Below are 15888 nucleotides of genomic sequence, written 5' to 3'. Positions count from 1 at the left end.
AGTGAAGGACTGCAGTAGTTCAGCAGCAGCAGATCTATAAGATCTCAGTCTTTTGTCATTGGTGACAAAATTACCCTTTACTTGTTGGATGACTAGGTCTGAGTCTCCTAGGATTGAAACCTTTATGGCTTGTAAGGATTTTACTAGCTTGAGGCCTAGTAAGAGAGCTTCATATTCTGCCATGTTGTTGGTGCACCTGAAGTTTAACCTATAGGCTTGGCCTTCTGCATGACTGTTTTGTTTATTATGTATCCAAACCCCTGCTCCTACCCCTAATTTGTTGACTGACCCATCAAATTCAAGGAACCATAGGATATCTTGTTTTAGGGAAAAATTGTCAACTGTTATGGGAGTTAGCATCAAAAATTTGAGATCTTGGCTTATATTTGGTTTTCCTTCTTGAACTGCTTTGTTAATTGATTTCTCAATCATTATGTCTTGAATAGCAGTTCCTTCATTTATATGCTAATCTTGTTTGAGTGTTTGGTTTTCTTCATCATTTGTGGGACCTGTATTATCATTGAAGAGAATACAGGAGTCTATGTCAGAATGGACAACATATATGGGAAAGTTTTGAGGTTTTTCTTCACTGCTGACCATGTATGGGACTCTCTGTATAACCTCTTGGGTTGACCAAAGACTGAGATGGTCGCATATGACATGTCTAATTGTAGGGAACCTTGGAGTTTAGCCCCCCATGATCTTGATAAGAGCATCCCATATTTGGGTGGGATATCAGCAACTACAACATCCATTAGGATTGTTTTATTCGGGTACTGAACCAGGGAGACACATAAGTCCTTTATCAAGCCTAAACACTTAACTTGGCTGGAGTCAAATGAGAATAGGTCCTTATATGGTCTTGTAATATGTAGATTCAATCTCTCCATGACTGATTTAGGCATCAGGTTGTGAGAGGCCCCTGAGTCAAATATTGCATTGTTAGTATCTTATCATGAAGATGTAGGCTCACATAGAAAGGAAAGATCCATATAACTGTTGTCTTTCCATCAACCTTTGGACCGAAAAGCAATTCTGTGGTGTCATCCAATACATTGACATTATCTTTATTACGAGTAAGTTGTAGTGACTTCTTGATTTGTTGTTTATAAATGTCATTCTTGGCTAGTTCTGAGAGAGGGATAGCTACCTTCAATTTGCCAATTTCAGCTTCTAAGTCAAAGGGTCTTTCAGATTGGATCTTGGTGTTGTGGGTGACAGCATTTTCCTTGTTCACTAGGTTTTCTTCTTGATTCTTATCTTGATCTTGAGGCTTGTCCTTCTTACTCATCTCTTGAGAAGTGTTACTTGGATTGGGTTGCAAGGGTGATGTGGCCATAGGCTGTTGTTTTGAAGGCAATGGTTCAACGACTTCTTGAACGGTTATTTCGTTTGTAACTGAATTATTTGTGTCATTTGGTTCTATGATTATGGCTCTTTTGGGCTGCTGGCTATCCTTTGTTTTTTCAGGCTGTGTTTCATTTATAGTTGTGCTTCTCAGCTTATATTGTTTATGAACTTCATAAACAGCTGTGTCATAGCCTTGTTTAAAGTCAAATGACTCACCTGACCTCGTTTGGAATTGCTGAATGTCATCATCTTTATGATCCTCTTGACTCAAGAAAACTTGCTGCTCATCATTCAGGCCCATCAGGTTAATGTGGGTGTCATCTGTTTGCTCATTCGAAGTGGATGCCTCTAGTATAGTTTTCCTGGAAAGGAGGCCTTATGTTTGGATCAGAACCAGCCTTGCCCACGCTTGGGTTTTGATTTCTCCTAAAATTTGGATTCGTGATAGGGTTATTTTGTGGTGCTTCCCAGGATGACTTTCTTTCAACTGATTCTACTCTATCACCCAATCTCTTCATACCAGTGAGTATTGCATCCAACTTTTGATCAAAGGCTGAGGGTTCTTCTTTGAAAGTGGTTCTCTTTTCCAATCTTGCCCTATTTCTTTTGGCAATCAGGTTAGCCTCTACTGTGACAGCAACCTTTTGGGCATCTTCAAGGGTTTCAGGAGCTCTTTCCTTCAACTGATATGCCATATCAGGGTCAAAACCATCCGGAAATTTGTACAAGGCTAAATCAGGAGGAGGTCTTAAATTCTGTGGTATTGCGTTATATACGTTGTTGAATCTTGCACAATACTCCAAAACGGTCTCTTGAGGACCTCGTTTGATTGTATCATATTCACCAAGTATGTGCAGGGGATCTTTCTTTTTCTCCCATCTGTTAGTAAAGGCTTGATAAAGCTCATCAGGGGTTGTGATGGTATTTACAGCCAGTGATCTAAACCAAGTTCTTACATCCCCTGTGAGACTCTGAACAAAGATTCTCATTCTCACACTGTCATCATCTATTTCATAGTTCTCAAAATGGTCTTGCATCCTTCTGGCATGCTGAATTGTTGTGAAAGGGCCAGTGGAGTCAAAATATGAGATCTTGGATTGGTAGTCCTGAGGTAGAGCTGCAGCATTAGCAGGCAACTGCAGGGGTGCATATCTATTAGCCATATTTGCAGGATTTATAGGATTGACAGGGATAACTGGGATAGCATGAACGACTGGTACAACAGGGGTATTGGGAACGGTAGAAACTAGAGTGTTGGTCAAGGGAATATGTGCAGTGGATGGGAATCAAGGGTAGACCGAAATAGAACCTTGATTGGAGTTGGAACAGGGTTTGGATGAGCTGTCTCAGGACTTGAATCAGCAATATTTTCCTGTCCCTGCTGCTTCCTAATGATCTTAGGGATTGTATTAGGATTTTCAAAAAACAGTTGGAGGATTGGGGTCAGGATTTGACCTTGTATATCGTGGATTCTTCTTGGGAGCCAGCTTCTGAACTTGTTTTTTGAGTTATGTTTTTGGAATATTTTTGCGTCTACAAGGGCCAGACAAGATTTTGGAATGACTGTGTATATCTTAAAGCTAGCATGAAAATTGACTGAAGCAGCTTTAAGAAATATACAGGAATTAGAAAATCCTGAGGAATCCCCAGTGGAGTCGCCAATTATGTTAACACCCAGGTTATTCCCTTTGACTCCCAAGAGAATACAGCCGGGGTAACCACTAACCAATCTTTGGATTACAGCTTCTAGCCAAACTGTGACCAGAGAGGGCTCTCTCTTTAAGGTTTGTCTCTGTTTTGAGAAGAATTTTAGGCTAGCTATGATGCTCAAGGTTTATTTTTGGACTTGGTTGGGTGATGACTTCAATCAAGATATATATGTGCTCACTAGTATGTTCTAGGCCATTGGGCATGGAGTCAGTGGTCCTTTAGTAGTTTGGTGTGCTGTGTTGATACGGTAGTGATGCTGCAGAGCTGGATAAGTGTCTGAGAAACAATGCTTTGAAATTGTGATTAAGTGTGATGTATACAGTTTATGAAAGGCAGTTAAGAATCTTTCAATAAACTGATATGCAAAGGAAGTGAGAATATTATTTAGAAGCAGTGAAGAATTTCTAGACAACATTCACATTTATAGAATTAATGAAAAACATGAGCACTTAAGAATTCATGTCCATAGTTAATTCTGCGGAAAACATTTACAGCAATCAAAGATTGAGCACAGGGTGTAACCAAACATATCCTGCACTATCCCTTTTCTCTATTACTAGATTAGTGAAACATGAGCATGATTTAATAACATAAGAAGACAAAACAGAGATTAAGGAAAACTTATTATTTCATCGGACAGCACAAGAATTCTGCAACAACACGTATGTCATCAGCAAGACATCAAAGTTTCAGGAAATCACTGAGCTGGTCCAGCCCTTTGTATTAGATGATCTGAAAGTCTACAATACATTTTCCTCAGAATGAAAAATCACCAACCCCTTATGCGTTGCTAAGTGGGGTATATATACAAAATTTACATAAGAAAAATATCAAAGAAATGAGTTAATGGCTCATTAATGTTATGCCAACTCCTGGAGCCTTGTAGCTGAGAAATTTAATGCTGTAATAACTCTTCAGTGCTTTAGTTGTCCAAAATAGTTAGAAACTGTTGACTTGGTGGTTGTTGGAGTCGGTTGAGGGTACGCTGTTCAAAAATCTGCGTATCTTCTTATCCTTTGGGCTAGCCGTCGTCCTCCATGTGCTTAGTCACCTTTCAGCTGCCTTAAATGCTAACTTTTTCTGCTGTTTGTCTTCTAGTGAATTAGAGCTGGCAATGACCGAGCAATTGGAGCTATCGTGGAAGAATTTGAAGCATTTCCTGCCACCAATCCTCCTTGGGCAACTGATGTCTCCGAATTTTCACTAAAGTTTCATCGGCCTCTGTGTATCTGTAAAAATTTGGAGGAATTTCAAAAAGGTGCTTTACCTCATTTTCAATAAAAAAAAGGCCTTCAAGTTTGTTGTATAAGCTTTGTCCTGTTGGAGGCCCTGTTTCATCAGAAGTACTGCCAGATGCAGTAATTTGATTTTCAATATAAGTTGCCATTCTATTGGCATACTGCTCTCTGGAGATCAGTCTTCCTGCACCGCTTAGTAGGCTGGGCAATCCTTTTGCTTGTAGTGCTGCCATTTTGTGTTGGTATTCATCCACCTCAGCCTGTATTTCATAGCAATTCCTCTCCATAGTTTGAACATAATTCCTGAGAGTGAGTACCTTCCTAGCTGTGAGGACAACCTCTATTCTGTTGACTATGCCAATGGCTGCCAGTTCCTCCTTTTCTTGCCAGTTCAAAAAGTCTATCATTCTATTGGCCTGGTCAGGCCTTTTTCCCAGCGCTGTCTTGGCCCTTTGAATCTTGTTCTGTGCCTGGCCAATTAAATCCATCTGCTCATGTATGGCTTTGATTGACTTCCATTGCTTAGTGATGGATTGGTCAATTTTGGCCCATAGAATCCTTTTTATTTGAGCCATGGTGCTTTCCAGATTCAACTCTTTCTCCAAGGCCTTTATCTTTTCCTTCAGGGCCTTTATTTCTCTGCCTTGTTCTGCCACAATTATTTTTGATTTATCATACTTGGCATCTAATTCTGCCAATTTTTCCTTGGCCTGTTTTATTTCATTTGCCTCGAGCTCCATTTCTTTAACGGCCTTAGTCAATTCTTCCACGCTTGTGCTGGAATCTGGAGCTGTTGTTGTTGCTGCTGCTTCTATTGTGGGGGCCACTGCTGCCTCTGTTGTTGTTGCAGTGGTTGAAGTAGTTGGAGGAGCTTGGGATGTAGATTCTCCCTGTTTATCTTGTAATGCCCCTTCAAGCTCTTTCTCCAAATCGAGGACCTTCTGGTTTAGCTGCATTATGAGGTCCAGTTGCTCATCAGCCTGCTTTTCCTTTTGTAGCTCTGCTGTTTGAGGGTGCTCTGTGGGTAGCAGCTTTAACCTCTTCTTTAACGCATTGAGGTCATTCTCCTTTTTCTTCATAAGGGCCCTTACACCCTTAGGATCCTTAGGATCATGTCCTAGGTCGATAATAATGTCCTCAAGTGATTTTATTCTGTTGTCTTTGGCTAGGGAGGACATTCTTTCAAAATCCAACTGAGTGTTGGTATTTTTTAGTGACTCTTTCAGCTCATGGGCCATGGTTGCCCTGTCTACCAAGGTTGGATAGACCATCTCTCCATCCTGCTTGTGGAGTTCAATTTGGTCCATGGGATGGATGTCTTTGGCTAGGACCTCCACCCTTGTCTTCACATAATCTGGCGCTGATTTTGGATTGGGCACTGTAGGTTTGAAATGGCTGAGGAGCAATTTCTCCTCTTGAATGTCATATACAGACATTAGACTTTCTTTCTGGGCTGGTGTAGCATTTAGAAATTGTTTGTAGACTTCCACCCTTAGCAAGTCATTCTGTGCCTTAATTTGCTTGAAAGAAGCCTTACTACTTTTGGGCTTCTTGCTCTGCTGAGAGGAGGAGGACACCTCCAAACCAAGTTGTAATCCTTCCTCCTGCTGAAAGGAGCTTGTACCTGTATGCTGGCTGCCCTCCCTGTCTTTCCTTGAACTGTCAAGGATTTCTTAAGTGATGTCTTCTACCTCTGGGGAGTCAGCCCTTGGCCTTTTGGTCTGGAGTTGTTGGGAGGATCCACTAGCAGGAGTGGACTCTTCTCTGTCTCTTTTTGTACCCCTCTCCTCCTGTGCTGGGGTTTGCAAAATTGGAGTTGTTTGTGGCTCCGTTTGTGGAGGGGGAGTCTGCTCTTGTTGCTGCTCTGTTTGTTGCTCTGGTTGCTGCTCACCTGAAGGGGCAGGCTTTTCTTTCATGGTTTCCTCTTCAGCACCCATTATTCCTTTCCCTTTGTCTGTACCTGGTGCTGCTGTAGAAGGTGCCTGGGTGGCTGGTCCAGTTCTTGAGGCCGAGGTCCCTTCTCCTGCTGAGTGCGGCCGTTTGAAGGGTACCTGCTACACAGAATCTAGGTCAAGAGTCTTTTCCAGTTCCTTGACATTCTTTAACATTGTCTCTTCTTCAGTTAATTTTTCAATGAAAGTATCCTGCTGCCATTCTTGCTGGTTGGCATATTTTTCAATGTGTGGATATTTGCAATGCTTATAACCTAGTAGCCTGTACTTGACTCTTCTAGCAGTAATGAAGCCTTCAGGGTCACAAGGGACCCACCGGAAACTATGTGATAGCTTGTATTTGTCTTTGAGGATTAGGTCAGCATCTTCCCATCCTTCTTTTTTATTCATGATGAAGGGGCCCACCTGGTGCTTGAACTTGAGGTGGGCTTTCTTTTTGGAGCTGTGAAAGTGAGTGAGGTCAGAGTGAAATAACTACCTATAATAGTCCAAGGCAAATATCCTCATAGGAACATATTTTGGGAGCCTGTATGGACAGAGCTCACAACCATAGACTCTGATGACTGTGTGATCCTCATATAGGTACCAATCACCTATTTTATAATTCTTGGAGAGCTGCAGGACTTTCTATATTTCAGTTGATATTCTGGGAGGAGGGGACCTCATCAATAAGCAAGAGACAGGGTATACAAATTGGTCAATAAATTCACAATAGGAATAGGGGGAACTTTGGACTTTGTGATAGACAGATGTCCTGAAGATAACAGATCTTCTTTCCCCATTATAATCCAGCTTTTTGATGTAGCATGGAAAAACCTCTGACTGATAGTACATGAAAAGGTGGTAGATATAGGATGAGTACTTGAAGACACCCTATCTGTCTACTTTGCACAGCTGATCATGAATCTTGTTAGCTATGAACTTGGCAAAGTTATATTTGCGGCCAGGGGGTTGGTCTGGGTAGTAAGCAGCTAGCAATACCAGCATTGTTTCATCCACATGCTCACTGGTTTTGTATCCCAACACATAAGCAATCATGTCTAGCAACAGTATGCCTACCTCAGTAAAATAGACATCCAGATAGGGAGGTGGCCCTGTGGGCTGGCATTCAGGTCTCATAAATGTCCTGGTGACCTTTTGAATATCCTCACTGGTCATCTTGGCACCAGTGTCCAGCAGATAATTCATGGAAAATGGGAACAGCAGCTCAATTTGATCAAAGTGGAGCATCTTATTGATGGATTCAGGATTAATGTGAAAGAAGATGCTCCCAGATGGAGACTTAATAGCTCTTTGCTGCACATCATAGTTTTCAGCACATAGGCGAATAATCTCAGGAAAAACATTGACAGAGGGGAGACAGTAGTATGGCAGATTTGACTCCCATATCCCATATGTATCCTGACCATTCAGGTAGTCATCTCTTAATTGCCTGAAGGTCTGCAAAAAGTCCCTGTTACCCACAAAGTCTTCAATGAGGTAGTCCTTGTTAGTAAGAGGCAAGGACTCCAGGTCTTTATTTGGTGCATTTAGAGGAGCAACACTGAGGGCTGAGGGTGCAGGAGCAGCCATTGTGCAATCTGATTTTGAACAAGGTGAGTGCAATGGTTTGCAAGGTTCCTCAGAGCTTAAGTGACAGGCTTGTTGTAGATAATGCTTGGAATTTTCTTCAAAGTGGGATAAGCAGGCTTGGCAGACTTGTCTCTGCTGTTTTTTGGTAAATTCACAGGGATTGTGAATTGGTCAGGATGATTGCAGAGGGTGTGCGGGCTTTAATTTGGTGACATGCAGACTTGAGCCTCCACCCGGCAAAAGGGAACAATGCCGGGCAACTCAGGGCTAAATATGTAAATTTCAAGCCGTGAATTATGGTTTGAATGTCAAATTCTAGGAGCTGGGGCAATGCAGGTTGATTTAATTGTAAATTCAGTAGTGGAGAGTGTGCAATTTAGGATTAGACCGATGCTTATAGGAGAATTCGTTTAGAAATGGAATGCATAGGGGCGAAACAAGGAACTTGCGGTGAATACCTGGAAAAACAGCACTGAATGTCTTCGGGCCGAGCAGGGGGAGCTCACTGCAGCTGGATTGACAAGTGATGGCAGCCGCGACTTTTAATTTGATGGCTTGGAGGCAATTTCGCGGTAAACAGGTTAGCAGTTGCCGTGTCCTTTTCGCTTGAAAATGACCACAAACGGCTAGTTTGGCTGATTTTAACGACAAATTTGGGCAAAAAGGGTCATTGGCGCTTTTTCTGCCAATGACGTCAGCATGACGTCATGGCGGGCCCGAGGCACGGAGGGTGACGTGGACGCTGAGCTGGAGGCCAGCGTGGACGGACACGGTGGCGGGCGGAGGAGAGTGGCAGGGCGACGTGGAGGGCCACAGGGCGCCGGGGCGGGCGGAGGAGAGTGGCAGGGAGACGTGGAGGGCCACGGGGCGCCGGGGCGGGCGGAGGAGGCACGACGTCACGATGACGTGTGGGTGACGTGGTGCCGCAGGGGTGGTATTAGGGAGGTGGTAAGTGGTCTCCCCGCACCACCTTTGGTGATAGGCGGTATCGGGGAGGGGGGTTCTGAACAACCCCAGCGCATGCCACGTGTCCTGGGTACGGCCCCTAATACCGCCGTCTCCCCAGACGTTAAAGGGAGGCATGTCGGGATCCAATATTGACCGCCCACCGTTAGATTTGGGGCGGCGGAAGATGAACGACTGGCGGGAGTTTTAACCAGTCGCGCATGTTGGTGGGGACCTGCCCGTGTATTAAATAATCATTTTAATATTTTGGGCGCGGGACTTTGGGTTTAAGGGTTTCAGTGGGTTTTTGAGTTTTTTGAATTAATCTGTCGGGGAATAAGGGTTGGGGTTAGATTTGAGTGAAGGGAAAGGGGCTCTTTGATGAAATTCTTTAGGAAAAGAGGGGGGATGATGGATTAGGGGGAGGTTATTACTCCAACCAGAGGCTAGAGTAATCCCATGACAGGGTTGACCATAGTCCCTGGTGGACTAATGTCTCCCTTTAACAAATTTATTTAGCTATAGTGCTAACAAGGGGGGGATATTTATACATGTTTAGGGGTTTATACACCATGGTGTTACAATAGTAGGGAAAAGGGGAACATAGGGGATTTAGATAATAAGAAGTTAGGGGTTAATATGAAGGGGGGGAAGGGGGTGAGAGGGTGAAACACTAAGTTTATATGAAAACAACTTAGTTTAGAGAGTAGATCAAAATAAAAATATTTTTAGACAAGAAATGTGGCTCTCAAAGAACCAAGAACCAACATAAAACCTTGAATTCTTTCATGAAGGCAACTGGTGTGGGGATGTTAGTAATGAATGTGAAGGGGGGGAAACAGGAAGTTAGACATGCTCCTTTACTTTGCTGCAACATGATGGAGAAGAGAAGCTTCTCTATGCCTTGATGTTTCTTTCATGTTAGACCAGCAAGATTCAGTTGAAATGAATGACATTTCTGCAACCCCATCTACCTACCCATCTACTCGCCTAGCATTTTTTGTTTCTTCATGGAGGGTGCAATTAGGCTTGCAGACCCTTATGTGCCTTTTTTCTTTTGCTTTGGCTTTTTGTTTTGATTTTCTATCTAGAACTATCCTTATTGCTTCCAGGGTCCCAGATTAAATAGTTGGGAACCTTCTTTTTCTACCTAACTACTCTGCCTGCCAAGATTGAACTGTTTGGACAGACTTCTTTCTCTAATCTATAACAAAAAATTGAAACATGGTCTGACCCAGCTTAAGCTGTTGGATCACCCATTGGGAGATAGGGCAGCATCAACTAAATGCAAATGTGTATTTTCCATCAGAATATGAGATCTTTGCATCCCCAAAGTAGATCATATTGGCACTTCCCATGCCAATCATGAAAAATGAAACCTATTGGTATAGGTAGCTAACAGTGGCTCCACTTGGGGATGGTTTTTCTTCTTGAAAGACCAAGAACAGCAGGTCAGAATGCCTTGGCCCTTGATCTGTTCCTACCAAAATTTGAAAATTCTCTCTTTGTACTTCAAAACTGGAGGCTATTACCTCTGTGGAATTTCTGGCATATAAAGCCCCCTTCTGCTTATTTGTAGTAGCTTTTCAAACTGAACTATTTATGTGCTGAAAGAAAATATATACAGCTGATTATATACAGATGGGGAAACTCTGTTATATACATGGAAAATAGTTGAAATAGTGCTTCAACATCCTGCCGTTTACAGGACCTTCACCTAAATCAGTGCCATCCAAATTTTCCAAAAAATAGGTGTTATTTCCCTGTAGTGCTTGTATGACAAAAGGCCCTCTCCAAAGGGAGTCAAATTTGCCATGCTTACCCTTGTCTTCTCTTCTTGAATCCCACTTAAGCACTTTGTCCCCTATGAAGAAATCTTCAGCCTTAGTTCTTCTGTCAAAGGCTTTCTTCAGCTTTTCTTGTAGGATTTGAACTCTGCTATACACTTGATCTCTGGTTTGCTGCAGACATATTATCTGATTGACCCTTCTCTGCATGTCATTTGGCTTAGCTTGACTTTCTTGGAGTAATTTCATGACCGGTACCCTTAGTGATGAAGGAAATTTGGCTTCTAATCCATAAACTAACTCATATGGGCTGACCCCAATGGACCTCTTGGTTTTTAGTCTATCTGCCCATAAGGCATTCACAAGCTTCTTATGCCAATTTTTCTTATTTTCTTCCAACACTTTCTTTATGATGTTCACAAGGGTTTTATTTGATGATTCAGCTAGGCCATTTCCTTGGGGATAGTAAGCAGTAGAATGGCCCAAGGTAATGTGAAATTTGTGGCAGAAATTGACCATCTTCTTGGATCTGAAAGCAGCAACATTGTCTCTTATTATCTTGTTGGGGCAGCCGAATCTAGACAATATATTATTCTCCAAAAACTGAATGATTTTTCCTGTCTACATGGGATGGCCTCAATACATTTGGTGAAGTAGTCTGTGGCTGTGAGGATCCATCTATGTTGGCCTGAAGATGAGGGATGAATTTCCCCAATGAAATCCAAGCCCCATTTCTGAAACGGTCTCTCTGTTGCAATAGGCCTTAAAGGAAGTGGCAGTAACTTTCTCTTCCCCTCAAACACTTGGCATTTATGACATGAGGTGGAAAACCTTTTAATATCAGAGAACAAGGTGGGCCAATAGTAACCAGCCCTCAGTATTTTATCCACAGTGGACTTCCAATACAAGTGTCCACCACAATCACCTGCATGAAACTCTTCCATGATTTTGTTAGTCTCACTCTCAATTAAGCAGTTTAACAATATACCCTCATGGTTTTTCCAAAGTAAATTGCCACTCATGACACAAAATTTTGAAGCTTTCATTTTTAGGAACCTACATTTAGTTCTGGACAATCCTGGGGGAGCACACAGGTTTTGTAACACATAACATATATCAGAATACCAAGGGGATTTTTCAAAGGCTAAGTTGATCTTTGGAGTTGCCAGCTCCGGTTCACTGTCCAGTTGGTTAATGTCTAAGGCTTGAAAGTTTGCTTCTGTCATTAGTCTGGCCAAACCTTGCCCTTTTATCAGTTTTGTAGGTTTTATTTCAATATCAAATTCTAAAATGTTGGCAATCCACTTTCCTCTTCTGCCCTCTAAATTCTCTTGAGTAAGTATGTCTTTCACAATGGGACTTGGTACATAAGCTATAACATCGGAATATACGATGTAAATCCTAAAGTCTTTGATGGCTTTGACCAAAGCATAAGCTTGTTTCTCCATGATTTGATATTTCAGAGGTGCATCTCTAAGAGCTCTACTAAAGAAAGCAATGGGCTTCTCATTTCCTTGGTCATCTTTCTGTAATAAGACAGCAGCAATAGTATGCTGGGAGGCAAAAGAGAAAATAATGAATTCTCTATCAAATTGAGGGTTTGTTAAGACTGGTGTTTGGGTAAGGGCCAACTTTATGCCTTCAAAAGCTTGATTTTCTTCTACCGTCCATTTCACTTTTGAATCCTTCTTTAGCATGTTATTCAGTAATCTGATCAATTCTGCTAAGTTAGGGATAAACCTCCTTAAAAAGTTAATCTTTCCCAAGAAGGCTTGCAATTCTTTGATGTTTCTAGGGTGGGGCATTTCTAAGATAGCTTATATCCTGTCTGGGTCAATTCTAATGCCATCCTTTGAAATGATATGCCCTAGCAGCTTACCTTCTTCTAAACCAAACAGGGATTTCTTGGGATTTAAATAAATTCCATACTTCCTACAGGTTATGAATATTTTCCTTAGATGTTTCAAATGTTCTTGGTCACATTTTGAGAAAGGTGTGAGATCATCTAAATAAATGACAAGGAAGTCATGAATCTCTTTGGCAAAAGCAATATACATTGCTCTTTGAAATGTAGCCCCTGCATTCTTCAATCCAAAAGGCATTTTTACATATTTGAAGGTTCCCCATGGGGTTGTAAATGCTGTTTTGTCCTGATCATCAGGGTGAACTAGGATCTGGTTGAAACCTGAGAAACCATCAAGTAAAGAAATTCTTGAGGCCCCCACTACTCTTTGCAAGATGTGATCCATCTTGGGTAAGGGTTAATTATCTTTCAGGGACACTTGATTCAAGTTCCTTAGATCAACACAAAGCCTTATTTCACCAGTTTTCTTTCTGGTAGGAACCAAGTTTGAAACCCAATCAGAAAATCTGATTGGTGCTATGATGCCAGCTTTAAACATTTGTTGTACCTCTTGCTCCATTGCTGGGAGAAGCATAGGATTGATTCTCCTCAATTTTTGCTTAAAGGGTTTTTTATTTGGCTTGAGAGGGATAGTGTGTTGAATAACAGAGGTGTCATAGGATTTTAAATCCTCATAACTCCATGCAAAGACATCTTGGAATTCTTTAAAGAGGTCAATGCATTTAGGCTTCTGATCAGGTGGTAAAGATGCAGACAATTTAATTATCTTGGGTTGTTATGCAGTTCCAATGTTACACTCTTCTATGGTAGTATTGAGGGGCTGCAATTTTGGCTTCCTGAGAATATCATTTGAGTCGAAAATGTCTTCCAAGGGAGTAAGGCCTGTTGGGAAGAAGTTGTCTTTCAGTTGTATAATTTCAGTTTCATTATCAGCTATCTACTCACAACTGATTTGTTTAAGTTCTTGTAGATTTTCTTTGTTGAAAATGGTTGGATGCAACATTTGGTTTGCTGTTTTGGGCGAAATACTTGTTTGGTGCTGTTCACCTAGTGTTTGTGAATCACTTGCAGCCTCCATATCAATGTTTAACCCTAAAAATTCTTGCTGCAAAGTCAAAAATTGATTTATATGGGTATCATCCTCAAACACCTGCCAGTCCTTGACATTGTTTGGGACAGAAGGTCTGTGTTTTACCTCAGCTGTAAAGCAATGCTGGGGTTCAAAAGGAAGTTTACAAGTGCTTGCAAATGTAGCCAAGCTATGAGCATGCAGGTTATGGGTTCTAGGAATTTTGGTAATTTGAAATTCAGTGAAGGACTGCAGTAGTTCAGCAGCAGCAGATCTATAAGATCTCAGTCTTTTGTCATTGGTGACAAAATTACCCTTTACTTGTTGGATGACTAGGTCTGAGTCTCCTAGGATTGAAACCTTTATGGCTTGTAAGGATTTTACTAGCTTGAGGCCTAGTAAGAGAGCTTCATATTCTGCCATGTTGTTGGTGCACCTGAAGTTTAACCTATAGGCTTGGCCTTCTGCATGACTGTTTTGTTTATTATGTATCCAAACCCCTGCTCCTGCCCCTAATTTGATGACTGACCCATCAAATTCAAGGAACCATAGGATATCTTGTTTTAGGGAAAAATTGTCAACTGTTATGGGAGTTAGCATCAACAATTTGAGATCTTGGCTTATATTTGGTTTTCCTTCTTGAACTACTTTGTTAATTGATTTCTCAATCATTATGTCTTGAACAACAGTTCCTTCATTTATATGTTGATCTTGTTTGAGAGTTTGGTTTTCTTCATCATTTGTGGGACCTGTATTATCATTGAAGAGAATATAGGAGTCTATGTCAGAATGGACAACATATATGGGAAAGTTTTGAGGTTTTTCTTCACTGCTGACCATGTATTTCATAAGGGACTCTCTCTATAACCTCTTGGGTTGACCAAAGACTGAGATGGTGGCATATGACATGTCTAATTGTAGGGAACCTTGGAGTTTAGGCCCCCATGATCTTGATAAGAGCATCCCATATTTGGGTGGGATATCAGCAACTACAACATCCATTAGGATTGTTTTATTCGGGTACTGAACCAGGGAGACACATAAGTCTTTTATCAAGCCTAAACACGTAACTTGGCTGGAGTCAAATGAGAATAGGTCCTTATATGGTCTTGTAATATCTAGATTCAATCTCTCCATGACTGATTTAGGCATCAGGTTGTGAGAGGCCCCTGAGTCAAACATTGCATTGTGTAATATCTTATCATGAACATGTAGGCTCACATAGAAAGGAAAGATCCCTGTAACTGCTGTCTTTCCATCAACCTCTGGACCGAAAAGCAATTCTGGGGTGTCATCCAATACATTGACATTATCTTTATTACGAGTAAGTTGTAGTGACTTCTTGATTTGTTGTTTATAAATGTCATTCTTGGCTAGTTCTGAGAGAGGGATAGCTACCTTCAATTTTCCAATTTCAGCTTCTAAGTCAAAGGGTGTTTTAGATTGGATCTTGGTGTTGTGGGTGACAACCTTTTCCTTGTTCACTAGGTTTTCTTCTTGATTCTTATCTTGATCTTGAGGCTTGTCCTTCTTACTCATCTCTTGAGCAGTGTTACTTGGATTGGGCTGCAAGGGTGATGTGGCCATGGGCTGTTGTTTTGAAGGCAATGGTTCAGCGACTTCTTGAACGGTTATTTCATTTGTAACTGAATTATTTGTGTCATTTGGTTATGTGATTATGGCTCTTTTGGGCTGCTGGCTATCCTTTGTTTTTTCAGGCTGTGTTTCATTTATAGTTCTGCTTCTCAGCTTATATTGTTTATGAACTTCATAAACAGCTGTGTCATAGCCTTGTTTAAAGTCAAATGACTCACCTGACCTGGTTTGGAATTGCTGAATGTCATCATATTTATGATCCTCTTGACTCAAGAAAACTTGCTGCTCATCATTCAGGCCCATCAGGTTAATGTGGGTGTCATCTGTTTGCTCATTCGAAGTGGATGCCTCAGTATATTTTTCCTGGAAAGGAGGCCTTATGTCTGGATCAGAACCGGCCTTGCCCACGTTTGGGTTTTGATTTCTCCTAAAATTTGGATTCCTGATAGGGTTATTTTGTGGTGCTTCCCAGGATGACTTTCTTTCAACTGATTCTACTCTATCACCCAATCTCTTCATACCAATGAGTATTGCATCCATCTTTTGATCAAAGGCTGAGGGTTCTTCTTTGAAAGTGGTTCTCTTTTCCAATCTTGCCCTGTTTATTTTGGCAATCAGGTTAGCCTCTACTGTGACAACAACCTTTTGGGCATCTTCAAGGGTTTCAGGAGCTCTTTCCTTCAACTGATATGCCATATCAGGGTCAAAACCATCCAGAAATTTGTACAAGGATAAATCAGGAGGAGGTCTTAAATTCTGTGGTATTGCGTTATATACGTTGTTGAATCTTGCACAATACTCCAAA

The sequence above is a fragment of the Pinus tabuliformis genome, chromosome 5_1 (assembly GCF_031772625.1).
Source record: "Pinus tabuliformis cultivar Carrire ecotype Pingquan chromosome 5_1, CPIR1, whole genome shotgun sequence".
In the NCBI taxonomy this organism is placed as follows: domain Eukaryota; kingdom Viridiplantae; phylum Streptophyta; class Pinopsida; order Pinales; family Pinaceae; genus Pinus; species Pinus tabuliformis.
This window is presented reverse-complemented; position numbering follows the sequence as displayed.